Below are 22,763 nucleotides of genomic sequence, written 5' to 3'. Positions count from 1 at the left end.
ACAATTGTGGAGGAATGGCCTTGGGGGTCAAAATTCTCGACCAAAGTGATGAACTTAAAAGGTATAGAGGAGAGGCAGCAGAGAACCTGGTATAGGTCCAACTTGATCCAAACGACCCGAGCAGAACTGTGTAGATTGGAAGTCAATTGAAACCTAAGCAGAAAGACCAAATTATTGTTTTCCAGAAAGCCAATGCCAACATCTTTATTTGGTCAGCATCGGACATGCCCAGGATTGCACGGAGTGTGGTAGAGCACAGATTGTGTATCGACCCAACCAAAAAGCTGATGCAGCAGAAAAGGAGGAATTTTGCCCCTAAACATTTAGCAACTATTGATATTGAAGTACAAAAGTTAAAGGATTTGGGTTTTATTCAAGAGGTTGAATTCACGACCTGGTTAGCAAATGTTGTCATGGTTTCGAAGTCCAACAGCAAGTGGCGCACGTGCGTTGACTTCATCGACCTGAACAAGGCATGTCCTAAGGATTGCTACCCTTTACCCAGAATCGATCAACTAATAAATGCAAGAGCAAGTCATGAAATGTTAACATTTATGGACGCCTACTCTGGATATAATCAGATCCTAATGTGCGAAGAAGATGAAGTGCACACTGCATTCCGAACTGAGCAAGGAAATTTTTATTATAAGGTCATGCCCTTTGGCCTGAGGAATGCAGGTGCAATTTATCAAAGAATGGTCAACTAGATGTTCAAACATCAGGTCAAAAGAAACATGGAGGTCTATATAGATGACATGTTAGTTAAAAGCCTCCGAGCTGACCAACATCTGGTTGACCTGCAGGAGATTTTTGGAGTTTTAAGAAAGAATCAGATGAAGTTAAACCCCACCAAATGCATTTTTGGTGTGACGTCAGGAAAATTCCTGGGATTCATAGTATCCAAGCATGGAATCAAAGACAATCCAAGAAAATTAAGGCAATTCAAGAAATGAAACTACCTCGAATAGTCCGCAAAGTTCAAAGATTAACTGGAAGAATTGCCACTCTCAATCAGTTCGACTCCCGAGCTGGAGACAAGTGTCTTCCCTTTTTAGCATGCCAAAAAATTTAAGGAGTCCAAAAGATTTTAAATGGACAGTTGAGTGTCATCAAGCCTTTGAAGACTTGAAGAGAAACCTGGCAATGGCGCCATTGCTTTCCCGACCCCAACAAGGAGAAGACTTGCAGCTATACCTGGCCGCATCTCGAGAAGCAGTAAGTGTAGTCCTAGTTAGGACATATGAAAGCTTAAAGATTCAATGACCAATTTATTACGTTAGTCATGTCTTACTAGACGCAGAATCAAGATACTCTCAGATTGAGAAGATGGCATATTCCCCAGTGATCGCGGCTCGGAAACTCACGCCTTATTTCCAAAGTCATGCAATCATCGTACTCATAATTCAGCCCTTAAAGAAAATATTGCACAAACCTGACTTGTCGGGTCAGCTTGTAGGTTGTGCAATGGAGCTCAGCGAACACTACATCGAGGATAAGCCCTGCACAACAATAAAAGACCAGGCACTAGCTGATTTTGTCACAGAATGTACTCACGGTGATAATGAACAAGAGGACGACGAAGATTCCAACCCGAATTCTTAGATGCTATATGTGGATGGGTCCAGCAGTACAGCAAGAAGTGGCGCATGGCTAATCTTGACCAGGCCGGAAGGGTTCAGAATACAGTATGTACTCCAGTTCAAGTTCCCAACATCAAATAATGAAGCCAAAAATGAGGCACAACTGGTTGGACTAAGAATTGCCAAATCAGTTCAGGTCGGGAACCTTGTCGCTCATAGTGACTCACTGCTGGTGGTCAATCAAGTGTAGGGACATTATGAGGCTAATGAAGAAAGAATAAAGATACTTTTGGAGGAAGTGCACAGTTTAGCAATTTTGAGATAAAACAAATCCTGAGGATCGAGAACTGTTCGACTGACGCACTCTTTAGGTTAGCAATAATAGGATGTTCATACTAGATCGAACTATATATATTGAAGTACTCAAACAACCATCATATTGCAAGGAAGTGCAGGTAAATGTGATTGAGGAAGGGTCAAGCTAGATGGACCTGATAATTGCCTACCTGAGGGATAATGTCCTACCATTTGATCGAGCTGAAGCAAAGAAGCTAGGTGATTCGAAGGGTAGCAAGGTACAGTTTGATTGATGAAGTATTACACAAAAGAGCAGTCACAAAACCACTACTGAGATGTCTGAGGTTAGCGAGAGCTCAGTACGCACTAGCCGAAGTCCATGTGGGCATATGCGGTAGCCATATGGGCAGCCGACCTCTAGCATATAAAATCCTGAGGCAGGGCTTCTATTGGCCAAAGATGCAAGAGGAAGCGTTAAACTATGTAAGGAGCTATGAATAATGTCAGTTGTACGCCCCAGTACCCCCATCAACCTGCTACTCCTCTCAAGTTGGTCCTCAGCCCTATCCCATTTGCAATGTGGGGTATGGACCTGCTCGGGAATTTCACCCCAGCATCTGGGAATAGGAAGTTTTTGGTAGTCACCATTGACTACTTTACCAAATGGATAGAGCCCGAACCGTTAGCTACAATCACAGAGAAAAACATGGAGAAATGTTTTTGCGGTAAAATTACATATCGGTTCGGCCTGCCTCGGGTCTTACTCACTAAGAATGGGAAGTAGTTCGACAACACAGCTTTCAGAGCTTTTTGCGCACACTAGCATATCGAGTTCAGGATTATTGATATGGCTTACCCTCAGTGTAATGGCCAGGTCAAAGTGACAAACTGAAATCTCCTAAATGGCATACAAAAGTGACTGCTTGATGCCAAAGCCAAATGGGTGGAGGAGTTACTAAGTGTATTCTGGGCGTACAAGACAACGGTTCGGATGTTGACGGACGAGACCCCTTTCAAATTGGCATACAGCATAAAGGCCCTAGCACCGGTTGAAGAATGGCCACATCACATCGAGTTTTTACCTTAGACTAACGCATTAATGAAGGACTCAAAGCTAATATGGATTTCCTGGATGAGGTACGTGAAAAAGCCTTAATAAGAAATGCAGCGGACGACTCGGTATTACAATTCCAGAGTCCGACCACGTACCTTCAGGATAGGAGATTTGGTCCTCCGCAAAGCAAGCGCATCTGACCCAAGAAATGTGAACAAGCTCTCTCTAAACTGGGAGGGACCGTATATAAAATCTAGAACGATCCAACCTAGAACATATCGTCTGAAAACTCCAAAGGGTGAAGAGATACCAAGGCCCTGGAACTCTGAAAACTTGAATAAATTTTTTTAGTAAATAGTCTCTGAATCCACTTCATTTACATTCATACTGTATCTATTCCAAAAAATAATACTCAGATGCAATAAAAAGATCAGCAAATTTCCAAACAAAATGTGATCTATATTTTTCTACGTCCATAAGGTCTGAACGCCGACCTCAAGGTTAGGAAAGCCCTCATCCGTGAGGCGGTGATATCGACCTCTGGGTCGGGAAAGCCCTAATCCATGAGGCACAAAAGACCTCATCTGTGAGGTGGCGTTACCGACCTCAGGGTCAAGAAAGCCCTCATCCGTGAGGTACAAAAGACCTCATCCGTGAGGCACCAATACCGACATCATAATTGAGAAAGATCTTATCCAAAAGAGAGGAAAATTGTGAAAAACAAAAGGCAAGAAAGGGAGCTCAGGAATGTATACCATACACATTCAAAAGTTTAATCTATATATATATATAAAGAGAGAAGAAGAGAGAAAGAAGCCATAATTTATTTAATACAAAAGAAGAAAAAGTTGTTTTTAAAAAACCCTCATAGGGTCAGTCAATAATGTTTAAATCTTCATTAAGTTTCTTTGAACCCTTGGGGGTAATAAATGGCCATCTTGGATGCTTCAATGGCAGGAATTCGGGAAGAGACGTCAAGATCTATGCTCTTCAGGTCCTCGGTCTGAGCAGTTGCTTCAGACCGGTATTGATGGTCACCAGCATCATCCTTCTTCACTTGCATGTCCTCTGCCTCTACTTCAACCTTCTGGATTCTCTTCTTGGCCTCGGCTACCTCCCTTGCAACCTTAGGATCATAATGCTTATAACTCGAGAAGATGTACCCAGGATCGGCTTTATGGACCCAGTTGCAGGTAGTGTTAACAACTAGAGAGAAGGCCTCACCATTGTACTCATAAACCAAGTCTTCGAATCTTCCAATAACTTGAAGTCTTCAATGACCTTCTCCCTAGTGGCTTTTGGCTCGGCCTCAAAGTCCTCCTTAAGCTTCATTTTTGTGAACTGACCTGTTTCGGCTCCTCTGACATTGTCTTTATACTGTCGTTCAGACGGGTCTATTCATCCACAAGCTGTCCATTTTGTGTCATTATCTTGGAAAGATCATTCCTAATCTTGGCCAGATCGGCATCAGCTTCGACCTTGTTATTGTTCAAAGTCTCTATATACTCATTAGCTTCCTTTAGCTTATGATCAAGCTTTCGGTTTGTCTCTAGGAAGACTTTGAGACGAGAGAGGACCTCCCAGGAGGTGAGCAAGCCCTGAAAAAGAATTGACATAAAAACCATACCCAAAAAAAGAAATAATAAAATAGATGATAAGGAGCTGGAAGCATAGGAGTCCGACCTTGGCCAAATCTTTATACGTAGAGTCGGCAAAGTTTCCATTAGGAATAGCCTTTAGATGAGCAACATCCCGTGGAAGCCAACTCTTCTTCAGGACCTCATGGGCCACAAAAATCGTCTATTACCGAATCTTGGGGACTGACTTTCCAGCTCGGATGGTAATAGCTGGGACAACTCGAACCAAGATGAGCTGAAATTAAGGTAAGAGGAAGCTAGTTGTCACTAAGCCGATCTGAAGAATGACTTCCCTCACATGCTTGGATAGCTTGACTTGACGATCAGGAGCGAGGTTCGTTTCCTCTATCTTCCTCTTATGAGCAAAAGATTTGACATCGAGCTTTGTGGAAGGGGTAGGACCTCCAGTTGCCGCCCCCTTGGCGGTCATAGCTCCAACAGTACCTTTCCCTTCTTACTTTCAAGAGCACCCGAACTGACCACTTGCTCAGGTTTAGACTTCGAGACAGCATTACCGGCTTCTTTCTTTTGCATTGCCTCGGCCGCTTTCTTCTTTACAGCATAGCGCGCAGCTTTGCCGGATCCATCTTCACTGAAGAACAAAGCGTATCCAGTCAGAATAGCTAGAAAAGAAATAAGAATACTGTAATGAATCAAAAGAGGATGGTCATACTGACCCAACTAAGACTCAATTTGTATACAAAGGCCCCAGAAGAAAAGCTGCGAACATCAAACTTTGGCCCATGAAGAGTGGCTTTAACCGCCTCATGTTCTTCCTGGGTTAAAGAAACAGGTCGGTTCACAACTTGAACTTTGATCTTTGGCCACCCCGATTTCAGAGGATTCCTTGGGATGATCGTAAAAAAGAACCGACCCTTTCAAAACTTATTTGAGCTCGGCACTTTGTCATAGAACTTAAATTCCTTCTAGGCTTCACCAACATCTCGATGAGAGAAATAATGCCAACCACCCTGATATTTCTTTAACAGATAAAATTGGGCAAACAACGGAAGGGTCGGCTCCCGCTCACGGACAGATAAATAAATGAAAAAACTAAAAATAGCCTTCTAGGCGTTGGGCATGAGCTGACATGGTGCTAGTCCCTAGTGATCAAGAACATCAGTTAAGAACCAATGAATGGGAAAACAAAAGCCGGCCTTGAAAGCATCCACATGAAGACACACCTCAGAGCTGCGGGTCGAAGAAGCCCTCTCATGCTGATTTGGTCGACGAATTACTACGTCGGAATGAATAAAATATTTCTTTTTCATCCTTTCTAGGTCAGAATGCATTAGAGTACAAACATAATCTTCGACATTGACCGGGGCTCGTTCTCGGGCTTCGAGAATCTTGATTTCCTCATCAGAGTCGTTAGATTCATCATCCTCATCTTCCCAGCCGACCTGATCCTGACCTTTGACAAATCACCCCGGTTGGAAATCGCGGCTATCGCTGAATTTGGACGGACTACCGAATGACCCCCTTTCGTCTCCTGATCCGACCTAGACACTACTTCCCCATCCTCACTAGAACTATCACTAGAAGGTCTCGGGTCAGAGTTTTTACTCTTGGGATCGCTACCATCGCTGAAACCCTCTACTTCACCCTTTAAGGGGATAGGTCTAAATTCACTATTAGAAGTCATAAATAAATAAGAGGTAACTTAATGATGTCGGTACACCTGAGGACGATTCAAAGGAAGACGCTAAAACTTGAGCCAATGAAGAAGATACCGAGCTGAAGCTAAAAATTGATGAGGCAGTGCGGAATAGAAGGACGACCTCTCGCAAAAATGCTACTATAAAGAATGAAAAGAATGGGCTGCCTATTTATAGGATTTTGGAACGGGAAGGTGAAACGTTCCAATGGCCCAGATCGACCAAGAATCAACGGCGGAGATCGCATAACGATTCATCTACCCGAGGAGCAATGATGGCGAACGCCACATGTTAGAATTCATGAGGTGCCCTGTTGACGGATGATTCGTCTTCCCGAGGCTATACGAACTCGTAATTAATGCGATTTGACACTTGATGGCAACTGACGTGGATCAATTGAACGCATTCGGAGGACAGGTCAACCAAAATAAAAGCATCGCGACCTGAGTACATTCTCATCAGCCTATATTAACCTAATGAGAGTGGGGGGCCTATGATGAACCATATTGGTGACTGACCAATCACCAAGCGACACGTTGCAAACAATAGAGACAGCCAAACCGACCTCAATCGGAATGAACCACGCGAATTCATAACGATCTGAGTTGTACCAATCCGGATACTCAGACTAGAATACCGAGCCTAAATCTCAAAGAGATCACTCCGAGGATGACCACCAAGTTGACTAGGTGACCCAGATCCAGAATCGGCCCAGTCCACTCGGATAAAACCAAAACTAGGCAACAAGTATCTAAACACATGTGGTTAGTTAATACGACCGCAGTCAAATCCAGTTAAGGTCATGCTTTCCTCATGACTCCTAACCCGACAGGTATCTTACCCAAGAGGTGACACCTATGCCTTTGTGAGATCTCATTTATCATCTACGATCAGGGAAATCATACACCAATCTACCATCACAACCCTATAAATAGCAACACCTACTCAAGGTAAAGGGGACTCTCATTTCCTACTCTTTGGATTTGAGTATTTTATCTGTTGCAAAGATCTGAATTAGGCATCAGAGTATACTAATCGGTTTAGGCCGGCACTCTTTTGTCTTGTGTTGTTTGCTTGTGCAAATCAGCTCGGTCAGGTAGACACCAGCTTGGATTTTGCCGCAATAGGTTATCTCTCCCATTTTTTTTGTAAGGAAAGAGAATCCAGCCCAATTTTTGTATAAATTATTGATGTTTATGGATTTTGTATAGAATTCATTTAATATGAATTATTGATGTTTGGTTCAACTTTTGATAGAATTGACATGTTGTCATGTCATTTTTGGCGACAATCTAGAATGGTCTGTATCTTACATTTGTGACGCTTTTGGTTTTTAAATGTGAAAACCAAAGGGGCGGGGGAGTTTTTCCATGTCTTTGCACAACCATCCATAACCTTCCTTCTTTTTTAAAAGAAAAGAAATATATTACAAATTTGTTCCCAGATATTATATAGTTCCTTTTTCTTCTCTCATGATCCTACAAGCTAGGTCCTGAGTAAATGAGCAACAAGATGCCACTGCCACACATTGTGAGAAGGAACTAGAATGACTTCTTCTAACTCTTTGTTCGCAAACATATTTCCTTAACCCTCCATATTTTTGAAGGATAAAAATCCTCTGCAGTGCACCGATCTGGCTGTACACTGCGGTGCAGCTTTGCAAGTTCAACACGTGGACACGGTAATATCCAACGGTGTGAGCTTGATTGTATTTTGTTTTTTTCTTCTCAAGCTTGGCATTGTTGGATGCCACCATGTCCACGTGTCAACCTTGCCAGGATGCACTACAGTGCTACAGATGATTTTTTTCCCTTTTTGAAGCAGCATGGTCAAAACCCAAAGAATGCTTTATACACCAGCCTCTAGTTGCTTACTTGTGTCTAAAAATCCTACAGTTGCCAAAATGAAAACACCTTCTAACAAAATACTACAAGCCCAACCAGAAGTGTTTAAGATTGGGAAACTCTTGCGCAAATAAGGATAGGATAGTTTAAATAGACATCGGCATAACAAGGAGAGTAGTTAATATGGTCCTGATCAGATAACAGAGGGGGGGGGATGGGAAATAGGGTAGGGGGATGTATTTTCAGATCTGCAATCCACTGAAGGACCTTTCGAAGCACCAGGTTGGGATCTGGCTTGGCCGATCCTTGAGAACTCTATCACGTAAATCCCAAATGAAATAACAAGTGAGAATGAATACAGATTTAAACTAAGAGAGAGATGACTTATCAAGAGAAATGTTAAGGAAAAAGGAAATGCTAAGATCAGCAAAGGAAAAACTGAAGAGTAACTTTGTTCTCAACCCTAGAGGACCTGCAGCCCAAACTCGTTTGGATCATTAACATGAGAGGAAGATGTGCCAACTAGACTCGACACAACAACCACAAAGGACACAGGTGGGGTTGATTGAAGTCCATTTTGATAATACAACCTTGATTGGAATCCCAGCATGTAAAACATGTCAATAAAAAAGCTAAATTTGGGATGCAACTTGAGTTTCCACAGGAAACGCCACCACTTGAAGAGCATTGAGAAGAAAGGAGAAATCTGGTAGATAGGTCAATCTTAAACACATCATCATTGGAAAGAGAGTGTAAGATTAAATCCATGTAGGATTGCATATAGACAGACTAAGAACACAATAAAGTATGTGACGGAATCGTTCACGGGAGCGTACCTTCTTTAGGATCCATGGAGACAATGAAGAACGCAGTGGAAGAAACCTTCAGTCTCCCTTGAAGCAAGGATATTCTCCTCTAAGCTCCCCTTTAGCATTGGCTCAATGGTAAAACCTTTAGGACACCATATCTCTAGAATGGTGTTGCAATATTGTGATTGATTAGGGTTAGAGGAGGGACCTAGCTTCCCTTTTATATAGATTTCCATAGATCTTCCCATTACAGATCTAACGGTGATCTGTGAGCCCACACTAGCGAGTCCATATTAGATCCTCAAGATACTGCATGTCTTCCTTATTAGACCAACCTCTTAGAAATAGTAGTTGCCGCAATTAATAGAGCCCACCTAATAGGTAAGAATATAAAATAAAATATTCTAACATTCTCCCACTTGGGCTATATTAATTGTAACCAAAGTTAAAAAACCAAAAATTTCGTTTTTGTTCAAAACAGTTCAAAATCATTTCTGAAAACATGTGCACGCCTTTATGTTGTTCTAGAGATAATTCTAAAGGATCAATCCCCTCACATAGTCTTAAACACCGAATCATGGTGGTAACTACATCTTTTAAGCGACACAGGACCATCCATAATCACGAATGCCCTTAACTCTACTGAAATGGATGCAATATGGTAGTGTAGCAACTGAATAACACTTTATGGATAATCTTTATGTGTCATCTCTTTTGTCAATCCAATTCTCTTTTCTTAAGTAACGCAAGGACACAGTAGAGAAATCTTTATGGTTCCAACGAACCTGTATGTCTTAGATTTAGTAACTCGAGTTTTACTTTATGTGATATAAGACGTACCTTAAGGCTAAAAAAATAAATGCCCCAGCCTTTGCTGAAGGTTATCACATGCCTAAAGACTTTAAAACAGATACACATACAACATGCCAACATGTAAAACGCCTATGTGTTAATACAACAGTCATAACAAAACTGTACTTTATTGAATAAAAAATTTATGCCATAGACAGCTGATATATGAATACCAAAATTTATCAAAAGATAAAGCACAGATGCAAACTTTATTACACAATAGAGTAAAAAATAAAATGACTCCCACTAAACAACCGCATCTAATGATGCTCCCAAGCCCATACTGGCAACATGTCTCTCAAAAACATTAGGGCGAAGGCCTTTAGTTAGGGGATCAGCAACCACATCATCTGTACCAATATGCTCTACTATGATGTCACCTTCTTTAACCTTTTCCTTGATGGTCAAATATTTGATCTTCATGTGTTTAGACCCTGTAATACCTTTATTGTTGTTAATAACCAACACAGCAAAATTGTTATCATAGTACAACTGGATATGTCTATCCACAAAATCAAATACTGTCAACTCCCTTATGAGATTCCTTAGTCAAACTGCCTGAGTAGCTGCCCCATAGCATGCTACAAACTCTGCCTGCATAATTGAAGAAGTAATCATTCCCCGCTTCATGCTTTTCCACGACACTGCTCCTCCTGCCATTAAGAAAATATAACCTGATGTGGACTTCCTATCTTCCTGACAGCCAGCAAAGTCAGAATCTAACAACCCTACTAGTTGTAGGTTTTGAACACGTCTGTAGATCAACATATAATCTCTTGTCCTCTTCAAGTACCTCAAACCTTCTTGGCAACAATCCAGTGATCGTGACCAGGGTTGGACTGATATATGGCTAGAAGTCCTGTTACAAAAGCAATATCTAGTTTAGTACAAACTTGAGCATACATGATACTTTCAAGTGCACTAGCATAGGGTACCAACTTCATTTAATCTCTCTCAGCATCATTTTTGGGGCACTGTGATAAGCTCAGTTTGTCTCCCTTGAGAACTGAAACATTCCCAGGTTTCCTACATACTGAACCTCTTCAGGATACGATCGATGTAACCCCTCTGAGAAAGACCTAATAGGTGACATGAACGATCTTTGTGGATCTCAATGCAAGGACAAAAGATGCCTCACCAAGGTCCTTCATGTCAAACTCCTTAGACAACAACTGCTTTATCTCACGTAGCAATCCAACGTCACTACTTGCAAGCAAGATGTTATCCACATAAAGTACGAGGAAGATAAATTTCTTCCCACTCACCTTGCAGTATATACACTGATCTATGCAGTTCTCAATAAAACCGAATGAAGTCACAATACTATCTGTAAATAGCTATGAAATCTAAATGCTTAAGTGATCAAAATAGATCACACATGCCCTTTATTTATAATAAACTGAATTACAAATAATCAAAGTAGGAATAGGAATGCCACCTCAGCCTAATCCTATTAGGAATTCCTAATCCAACTAGGAATACCAAAATAGAAATCGACTGAGGGAAAAAACAATAAAAAGAGAATAAAAAGAGAAAAATAAAGGAAAGACAAAACCTAATATAACTATGACTAATTACCTCAGTCGGGTAAGTAGCCTATCTCAACACTCCCCCTCAAGTTGGAGCATAAATATTAACCATGCCCAACTTGACCAGAATAGGATGAGAAACCTTTCCACTTAAACCTTTAGTGAACACATCAGCAAGCTGGTCAGCAGATTGCACAAAAGGAACATACACCAGCCCACCTTCCAACTTTTCTTTAATAAAATGCCTGTCAACCTCCACATGCTTGGTACGATCATGCTGAACAAGGTTGTGAGCAATGCTAATAGCAGCCTTGTTGTCACAATATAACATCATGGGAAGATGAACCGGAGTACCAATATCTTGCAATAAACCTTTGAGCCATAACATCTCACAAATACCTTTTGCCATAGCACGAAAGTCGGCTTCAGCACTAGACCTTACCACTACGTTCTGCTTTTTACTACGCCACGTAACAAGATTGCCACCAACAAATGAGCAATATCTAGAAATGAACTTTCTATCAAAGGAACCAGCTCAATCTGCATCAGTATATGCTTCGACACGCAGATGACCATTCGGAGACAAAAGAATACCTTTACCCAGTGCTGATTTTAAATATCGAAGGAACCAGATAACAGCATCCATGTGAGAGGAATGCGGATCATGCATGAACTGACTAACCATACTCACAGATACTGCTATGTCAGGTCTTGTATGAGACAGATAAATGAGCTTACCAACCAATCTCTGATAACAACCTTTATCGACAGGAGTTCCCTCCTTTTCTTTAAGTCTGGTAGTAGCATCCATAGGTATATCAGAAGGATGACACCCTAGCATCCCAGTCTCGGTCAATAAATCTAGGATGTACTTTCTTTGAGAAAGAAAGATGCCTTTAGAAGACTGAGCAACTTCTATCCCTAGAAAGCACTTTATTTTTCCCAGATCCTTTATCTCAAATTCTCGCCCAAGGTCAGTCTTCAACTGGGTGATTTCATGATCGTCATTCCTGGCCACCACAATATCATCCATATAAACTATTAGGAGGGTTACCTTTTCACCATTTTTCTTGATAAACAAGGTATGATTAGCATTGCTCTACTTATAACCTGTAGAGACCATTGCCTTGTGAAATCGTCCAAACCAAGCACGGGGGGACTGTTTCAGCCCATATAAAGCACACTTCAATTTACAAACTTTCCCGCTGGTTTTATCACAAGAGAAACCAGGTGGAATGTCCATATACACTTCCTCGTTAAGTTCTCCATGGAGGAATGCATTCTTCACATCTAATTTTTGTAACTCCCACCCAAGATTCACTGCACAAGAAAGTAGCACTCTGACGGTGTTTAATTTTGCAACTAGTGCAAAAGTCTCCTGACAATCGATCCCATAAGTCTGAGTAAATCCCTTTGTAACCAAATGTGCTTTGTATCGATCCACAATGCCATCTACCTTCCGTTTCACCACAAACACCCACTTACACCCAACTGGTTTCTTTCCTGGAGGAAGAACCACAAGTTCCCATGTATCATTCTTTTTAAGGCTTGCATTTCTTCCATCATTGCTACTTTCCACTTTCCATCTGTAAAAGCTTCCTGCCAATTTTGGGGAATATGAACAGAAGAAAGAGAAGAGACAAATGTATGAAATAAAGGAGAAAGAGGGTCATAAGAGACAACATGAGAAATGGGGTGCTGGGTACAAGCCCGAATACCTTTACGATGAGCACTAGGTAAATCAGGAGACGAAGGAGAAGATATGTTACTTGGAGATTGATCTGGTTCTAGGGTCGACAACTGTGGTGGTGCTAGTGCTACAGTGGATGGGAGCTGCTTGTATTTGGAATGTCCCCTGTGATAGGTTTTGAGATTAGAGTCGTTAATTTTCTTCTGAAATTCCCTAATGGTTTGTTGGACTAGAGTCATCTCCCCCTGAAGGGAATTGTCACCAATAGGATTTTCAGCATCTTCTAAGTTCTCCCCTTGGGGAAAATCCAGTGGGGGACCATCAGAGGGAAGAGGGGAGGAAGCAATAGTCGGTTGATGGGTGGGATCAATAGGTAGTTGGACCCAGGTCTAGGTCTGCACCGGAAGTTCAACCATCACATCTTCACTGAAAGTCTCCCCCTGAAGAGGTGTGGATTGATAATAGAAGAGAGTTTCATGAAAGACAACATCCATACTGGTGAAGGTACGACGTGTAGGAGGATGGTAACACTTATATCCCTTTTGGGATGGAGAATATCCCAAGAAAATACAACGGACCCCACAAGGTTCGAGCTTTCCAGGGGAGCGGGTATCCTGAACATAACAGACACAACCAAAAACCTTTGGTGGGATGACAAAGGAGGAAGAACCCAACAGTAAAGAGGCAGGGGTGTCAGAGTCAAGGACTCGGGTAGGGAGCCTATTGATGAGATAGGCAGCAGTCAGGACAGCATCTCCCTAATATTGGGAAGGGACAGAATAGGCAAACATAATAGCCCGAGTCACCTCAAGGAGGTGGCGATTTTTCCTTTCAGTCACACCATTTTGAGCTGGGATATTGACACAACTGGTTTGATGGAGTACACCATGGGCAGCAAGGTAGTGTTGGAATTGACCATCCATGTATTCTTTACCATTGTCACTCCTCAATATCTTGAGAGTGGCATTATATTGCGTCTGAATCATCTTATGAAAATTTTGAAAACAAGAAAAAATATCACTTTTATTATGCATTAAATAGACCCACGTATTCCTAGAATAACAATCAATAAAGGAAACAAACCAATGATGGCCTTTGAGAGATGGTTTTCAGTTAGGACCCCAAACATCAGAATGGATAAGATGAAAAGGAGAAGAACTTCTTTTATTAGAAATGGAATAACTAGAACGATGTTGTTTAGCCAAAACACAGGCTTCACAAAAAAATTCATTTCTATGACATTCTTTAGCTAATGCTAGAAATAAAAGTGATAATGTTCCTAAAGGGGGGTGACCTAGTCTGTTATGCCATTGTTGAAGTTCAGAAGAAACTAACGAGCTTTGATGTATGGGAGAAGCCAAAGATGGTGGTGAAGTAGGACTCCCATTATCAAGCAGGTACAATCCACCATGCATCTTACTACATCCAATCGTTGCCCCCGTTGCCAGATCTTGAAACACACAGTGAGAAGGAAAAAAAGTTACTTTGCAATTTAAATCACGGGTAAGACTACTAATGGAAAGAAGATTAGTGTTAAATTTAGGAATATGTAAAACAGAGGATAGAGTTAAGGAAGGAGTGCAACTGATAGAGCCCTTCCCAGAGATAGAAGAGAGAGAACCATCTGCCACTCATACTTTATCTTTACCAGATGTAGGAGAGTAACGAGTAAAGAGGCTGGAGGATCCAGTCATATGATCAGTGGCACCGGAGTCTATGATCCAAGGAAAGGAGACTATCGATGCACAATAACCAGCAAAGGAAATACCTGAATGGACAAAATTTAAACCTGGATTGGTGGAAGAACTAGCAGGAGTCGATGTAGTAGAAGCAGCGGAAGTCTATAACATACGACGGAACGCTTGAAGTTCTTCCTTGGATAGACCAGTGTTAGTAGTAGAAGTAGTAGTGACAGCCTCAGTATGATTGGCTTTGTTTTTCGATTTTCGGGCAGCACATTTAGCTTCAAAGTCAGCCGGTTTACCATGGAGTTTCCAACAAGTGGCCTTGGTATGATATGGCCTATTACAATGCTCACACTTCATGGTTACTTTAGAAGAGTCACTAGTAGTAGAAAGCCCATCAAGTGTAGGAACAGCAGTGGCAGCAGTTTTTAGAGCTGATCGATCACTGGTAGGAGTGTGTAATATAGCAGTTCGCCTGCTTTCTTCAGTATGTACTAAGGCATAGGACTATTCCAAAGTAGGAAATGGGATCCTACTGAGTACCTGGAGCCGAATCTGATCATATTCCACATTTAATCCAGTGAGGAAATCATATACTCTGATTTTGTCAACATGCTTGCGATAGACAACAATATCAGTAGGATTAGTGGGCTGGTAATCAGTGTAATGATCCAATTGTTGCCATAGACTTCGTAGGAGAGCATAATACTTGGAAATAGAGAGGTTCGTCTGAGTGGTTTCATGAATTTTTTCCCGTAATTTATAAACCTAAGCATCGTTACCAATCTGTCCATAAGTTTCTTTGGCGCCATCCATATCCGGGCAACAATCTCTAGAAGTAAATAGCCATTGGCAAGATCTTGTTGCATAGAATTCAGAAGAAAGGCCATGACTTGAGAGTCATTAGAGATCCATCGAGTCAGAGGACCTGCAGTAGAAGGTTTTATCAAGTACCGATAATGTGGCGGTGAGACCACGGCCAGCAATGATGAGATAGGTTGATCTGGACCACATGAGATAGTTAATTCCATCAAGTTTGATGGAGGCAAGAAAGGGAAGATACTCTTGTCGAGTTTGTGCATCAGGTCCGAGTGACTTGATCATCCGAACCAGTAGATACATCGAGAATCGGGCATAGTGCTTAATATGCAATGGAAATGAAGAAGGTTATCTTAAATCAGTCAGCAAACAGAAGATCAACCTCCAACAGATCGACTCCAATTAGGGTTTTGAAATTGTAGCACTTTCAGCAGTCAGAATAGGTTGAAAAATAGGTCAAGTACTCCTCTGGAAGTGGGGAATATATCCTCCAAAAAACAACACCGTTAGATGAGCCAATGAGAAACCCTAATTTGAAAAAAATTAGGAAAACCTGGGTTTGGAGAAATTGCAGGGCTGAATTTGAATTGATAGTGATCCACTCCTGCAATCTTCAAACAAAGGAGGTGTACACCAAGTATTAGCAGAAAAAACCCAAAACAAAAGGAAGAATCGATCTGCAATTGTATTCAGAAATCGATCTTCAAGGTTGGAGAAGTTCTGCCGGCAGAATTAGGGTACACCAATGATCTGAAGTCTTCAATGAGGTGATATGGAGAGTAGCATCTAAATCCTTGGCAGATTCAACTCATAGATGATGCCCCGAATGAGAGAGAGAGAGCCAAGAGTGAGAGAGAAGAGAGAGCTAGAAATCGTGGAGGGGAGAGAAGAAAAAAAACCAAAAAAAAACTAAGAAGGCTGTTTATTAGATCAGAACAGGCTCTGATACCAAGTAAACAGCTGTGAAATCTGAATGCTTGAGTGATCAAAATAGATCACACAGGCCATTTATTTATAATAAACTGAATTACAAATAATCAAAGTAGGAATAGGAATGCCACCTCAGCCTAATCCTATTAGGAATTCCTAATCCAACTAGGAATACCAAAATAGAAACCGGTTGAGGGAAAAAACAATAAAAAGAGAAAAATAAAGGAAAGACAAAACCTAATATAACTAGGACTAATTACCCCAATTGGGTAAGTAGCCTATCTCAACAGTATCAAACTTTATGTACCACTGTCTGGAGGCTTACTTGAGGCCATAGATAGACTTCTTAAGTCTACATACAAGATGGTCTGAACCATCCATAGAAAAACCTTCAGGTTGAACCATATAGACCTCCTCATCAAGGTTTCCATTCAAAAAGGCAGTCTTCATATCCATCTGGTGTAACTCCATGTCGAGATGAGCTACTAATGCCATAATTATCCTGAAAGAGTCCTTCGAAGAAATTGGTGAGAAAATCTCATTATAGTCAACTCCTTCTTTCTGAGTAAATCCCTTGGCTACCAGTCTGGCATTTAAACCTCTCAATCTTACCTTTGGAATCCTTTTTGGTCTTGTACACCCATTTACATCTAATAAGCTTGAAACCTTTAGGTAACTCAACAAGCTCCCAAACACCATTATGTCTCATCGATTGCATTTCATCTTTCCTTGCTTTCAACCATAAATCTGTCTGAGGGCTAGAAACAGCTTCCGAATAAGTAACTAGATCAACCACAGGATCAATGTCATAGTCATGCTCTCCCAGATAGACCACATAGTCAGGTGATATGGCTGACCTCCTCTCCCTAATGGATCTCCTAAGTGGAGCCTCCACAACCACATCCTGAACCTGAGGAGCTTTAGTAGGAATAGGATCAATAATAGGTTCTTGAACCTTAATAGGTACAACCTCTGGTGCAACAGACTCTACATCAGTTTGAATGGGTAGAGGAAAAAATACATTCGTCCCAACCCCACTACTTTCCTGTACAGTCTGAGAACAAGTACTACTCTTCTCGGTCACATCGAACTCCAAAAACTTAGCTGTCTGAGAGTCCACAATTCTAGTACCTCCATAGGGGTTATAAAAATGATAACCCTTCAAATGATCTGGATGAGAAACAACAAGGCAACGAGTAGTTCTGGATTCCAACTTGCTCAATGCTGGATTATACAACCTTACTTCTGTAGGACAACCCCAAACTTTAAGATGGTTCAAGCTAGGTTTACGTTCAGTCCACAACTCGAAAGGAGTCAATGGAACAGATTTGGAAGGAACACGGTTAAGGATATAAAGGGCTGTTCTCAAAGCTTCACCCCACAAAAACTCAGGTAAATTTATCCTACTAATCGTACTCCTCACCATATCCATAAGGATGCGATTACACCTTTTGGCCACCCCATTTTGCTCAGGACTCCCAAACATAGTAAACTGACCTATTATCCCAGAATCCTCCAAATACTTGGTAAACGAGCCATTAAGCTGTCTAGCATCGCCATGTCTACCATAATACTCTCCTCCCCTGTCAGATCTAATAATTTTTATGACTTTCTCTAACTGTTTCTCAACTGCAATCCTAAAAATCTTAAATTTTTCAAGAGATTTAGACTTTTCCTTAATTAAGTACAAGTAGCCATATCGGGAATAGTCATCAATAAATATGACGAAATAATAATTTCTACACAATGTGGCTGAATAAGGTCCACTGATATTAGTGTGAATGACCTCCAATAGGTCAGAACTATGGACTGTCGATTTCTTCTTTATCTTAGTCATTTTACCCCTACAACAGTCTACAAAAGTCTCATGCTCACCTTCAAGAGTAGGCAGGATGTCAGACTTTATCAGCCTTTCTACTATTATTTTAAAGATGTGCCCAAGCCTTTTATGCCATAAAGTGTAAGACTGTTCCTTAGGCAAGGGTCTTTTAGAAATAATTTTCTCAACATTATAAGAGACATAGATTTTATTGAGAGATAAACACAATCTATACAATCCATTGGACATAGTGTAACAACCAACCTTACTTGAATTAAAAAACATTGTAACCATAATGTTTTTTATTTCAAAGGAGTAGCCACACATATCCAAACTAGAAACAGAAATCAAATTTCGTCTAAAGGAAGGTATATAAAAAGTGTCTTTTAACATCAAATTAAAACCACTATCTAGAATTAAAATGACATCTCCCATGAACTCCACGTCAACTTGTTCATTATTTCTCACGAAGAGCTTTGACTCATTCTTAATTAGTTTCCTCCTATTTCTAAACCCATGTATAGTAAAAGCAACATGATTAGTTGCACCACTATCTAGCCACCACATACTGGATTGGGCTTCAGATAGATTGGATTCATAAACAAAAGTCAAAGAATCATTACCTTTGCTCTCACGATTGGTTAACCAAGTCTTGTGTTTAGCGCAGTTCTGCTTTATGTGACCTTTCTTTTTACAAAAGAAACAACGGTCACGTCCTTTCTTAAAAGGAGCTTTCTTTGGACCTAAATTGTTAGTCTGACTGGACTCTTTGTTATTGTCCTGAGCATCCTTTTTTGTAGGGTATTTGGACTTCTTACCTTTTGGGGTATTGGATTTAGAGGCAAACAAGGCTACATGGGCTTTGTCTTTCTTCAGTTTCTCTTCCTCAGCTACAGCTCTAGAGATCAAGTCATTAATGGGCCAGGCTTCATCAACGGATTTGTAATTGGTTTTGATAATTCTAAAATCAGGTGGAAGGAAGGCTTGATGAACAATACAAGTGTCAGGAAGTAAAACATTCAGGGCTTTAAGTTTGGTTTGGTGGTCAACCATCCTAATGATATAATCCCTAACTCCTCCAGAACCATTATAAGTCATATTGAAAAGTTCCTGCAGAAGGGTTCCTATTTCAGCATTGGATGAGACTCGGTACCTTTGTGCCACTGGAACCAACAACTCCTTAGCAGTGCAATAAGAGGGAAAGTCACTCTTCAAGTGTTCCCTAATCGTTCTCTTTAAGGACAATAAACAGAGATGATTACTCTTCGTCCATACAGCATGTACCAACTTATCATCATCAGAACTCCTGTCATTTAGATCTGTTGGCTTGTCCATAGCAAGAGATGTATGAACATCAGCCATCTCCATAGCAAACAGAAAACCCTCTTTCCATTTCTTGAAGTTTGTCCCCGTAAGAATCTCGATGGTAACCATATTGTTATTGACAGAAAAAGTGTCTGAAAAGCAAACAATGTATATTATTAGCACAATGTGAGTATACACCTTTTGGAGAGTTCACAAGTATCACCATGTAAACACCTTTGGGCAGAATTCATGATATGCAATTGTAATGTCCCCTCACACACCAGCGGCCATGATAATATATTCTAATATTTGATAATCTACCACCTTTGGGTGTATAGACTTCTTAGGTCAGTCAATTCTCAACCATATGCTGCATATGTGACCCTCTAAGCACTAATACACAATCATCACCTTTGGGTGTATAACTATGCATTAGAACCAGAGAAATCCCATTACCATATGAGACCGATATTCCATAAACCTAATCAAGAGTCCCACTTTGACGGTCACCACTTAATTAGTTCCATGGAACTCTCTCATATAGGGACATACTTTATGTTACTCACACAAACCCTATTGTATATAATTTTACACTAGATGACAAGGGGCTTAATTGTCCAAAAATTACAACACATGCCAATCACATTGTTTGAAAAAGGTTTGGGATTGCATAAAAGCAATCAAACTTAATTAACCAAAATTGCTAGATTACAAAAGTGAACATTGTAACAATATAGAATATGCATAAATTACAGAATCATAACAAAAATTCCAGAATTATAATAAAAATTTCAGAAACGATGCAAAAGGGTGAAAAAGTAACAAAAAAATCACTATTTTACAATTTTTACAAATCCTGAGACATCAAATATTCCAAAATTACATATCAAAATGTAGGTAATTCCGAGATGAATCCAACGACACCTGAAACGCCCCAAACAGAGCTCCCACGCTCCCTCACGCGTCGGTCAAAGTTGGCGCGTAAAATCTATGCGCGGTCAAAGATTCCAGAATAAAAAAGAATCAATTCTGGTTCATGCTATGGTCCAATCGGGGTTTGGCTCGGTTCGGTCCAGGTTGGTTCACCCATATGAACCGGACCGGTCAACGGGCAATCTAGGTCACGGGTCTACCCGATGGGTCACTAGGTCAGGTTCCCGAAATGGGTCTCGGTCTCGGGTTACCGAGTTGACCCGAATGGGTCAGGTTAATTATTTTATTTTATTTTTTTAAACCAGTCGAGTGAGTGAGATCACTCACCGGAGTTCGACGGCATGTGAGGGCGCGTCCGGCTGCGAATGGCGATCCATCTATCAAAATGCTCGCAATTTCGAGACCTTCATGCCTGTATAATTTGTTTCAATTTTCACCGATCGAAAACTTTGGCAAAGGCCGGAAAACATACGGGTTCAATAGGAAACCCCCAAAAATTTTTTTCGACAGATTGATTAAACACAGTAACGAACAAAAGTCACAAATCAATCCATATGGATCTTTAATCTAATCCATATCCGCTTTGATACCACATATAAGATTAAATCCAGACAGGATCGCATATAGACAGACTAAGAACACAATAAAGTATGTGACGGAATCGTTCACGGGAGCGTACCTTCTTTAGGATCCATGGAGACGACGAAGAACGCAGCGGAATAAACCTTCAGTCTCCCTTGAAGCAAGGATTTTCTCCTCTAAGCTCCCCTTTAGCACTGGCTCAATGGTGAAACCTTCAGGACACTGTATCTCTAGAATGGTGTTGCAATATTGTGATTGATCAGGGTTAGAGGAGCGACCTAGCTTCCCTTTTATACAGATTTCCTTAGATCTTCCCATTACAGATCTAACGGTGATCTGTGAGCCCACATTAGCCGGTCCATATTAGATCCTCAAGATATTGCAATTCTTCCTTATTAGACCAACCACTTAGAAATAGTAGTTGCCACAATTAACAGAGCCCACCTAATAAGTAAGAATATAAAATAAAATATTCTAACATAGAGCACATCCAATGATCTTCAATACCTGATATAGGAACCTTCACTATGTTACAAACAATATCGTGAGGAAGTAAAGATGTAAGAAAAGAGACATTCCATTAGTCATTCCTGAAGAAATCCCTAACAAAAACACCATTACTAATCGAAGTAAGAGCACCAGGAATGACATGCTTTGTGATGAAGGGGATCCAAGGGTCCCACCAAAAGAAAGAAGAAATTCCATTCCTAGTCTTATGATACATAATACATTTTAGGGTGGGTAAAATGGATGCAACACTGTTCCAAGACCTTGAACCTCTTTTTGCCAACACCTTTGGGTAAAAAATAGAAGCGTTAGATAAATATTTAGCTTGTAAAACCTTAACTCAAAGGGCTGACTCATCCATTAAGAATGCCCATCCCAACTTTAGGAGTAAGGCCTGATTGTGTAGGGAGGCTTTATGAAGGTCAAGCCCTCCTTCAGGTAATGGTTTGCAGGTTTTATCCCAACCTATCAGATAGAATTTTTAGAATTATCAGAGTTCTCATTCAAGAATTTGAGATAGATAGAATCCAGACTTTTACAAATTTTAAGAGGAAAAACAAAGCATGACATAAGGTAAGTTGGTATAGATGCTAGAACAGATTGAATCAGCACACATTTACCTAAATAAGAGAGAAAGTTAGGTTTCCACAAGGATAGTCTATTTCGAACCCTAATGACAATATGAGAAAAATCATTCACCCTAGAGCGGGACTGAAACAAATTAGTGCCCAAGTAAAGGGAGTTGCGTGGCATCTCCTGATGCCAATAATAGAACACAGATGTACTCTCTCACAAGGGGGCACGTTTTTAATAAGGCACATACCACTCTTTTGATAATTAATTTCCTAACCAGAGAGGTTAGAAACAGGTCCAGTACTACCTTGATAGTAAGGAGGTCATTCATATTGGCTATGCAAAAGTGTCATTTGCGAATAACAGATGTGAAATTTCTAGGGCCTGTCGAACAATCTTAATGCCATAAAACATACTTAAATCACGGTAAGCGGCAAGGAGGCGAGAAAGTACCTTCATAGCAGAAATAAATAAGTAGGGGCTCAAAGGACAAACTTGTCTTATGCCCTTGGTAGCCTCGAAAAAAAAGAGCCATCCCTTTATATATATATAGGTCAGCATTCTCTATAGGGGAGCGTGGGGTGTGGGGCCAATGAGAGCACTTGCGTTGGCATCAAGGGGGTGGGATTTATGCCTTTCATGGGAGGTGGGGTGGTCATT

The sequence above is a fragment of the Telopea speciosissima genome, chromosome 3 (genome assembly GCF_018873765.1).
Source record: "Telopea speciosissima isolate NSW1024214 ecotype Mountain lineage chromosome 3, Tspe_v1, whole genome shotgun sequence".
In the NCBI taxonomy this organism is placed as follows: Eukaryota; Viridiplantae; Streptophyta; class Magnoliopsida; order Proteales; family Proteaceae; genus Telopea; species Telopea speciosissima.
Note: the sequence above shows the minus strand (reverse complement) of the source record.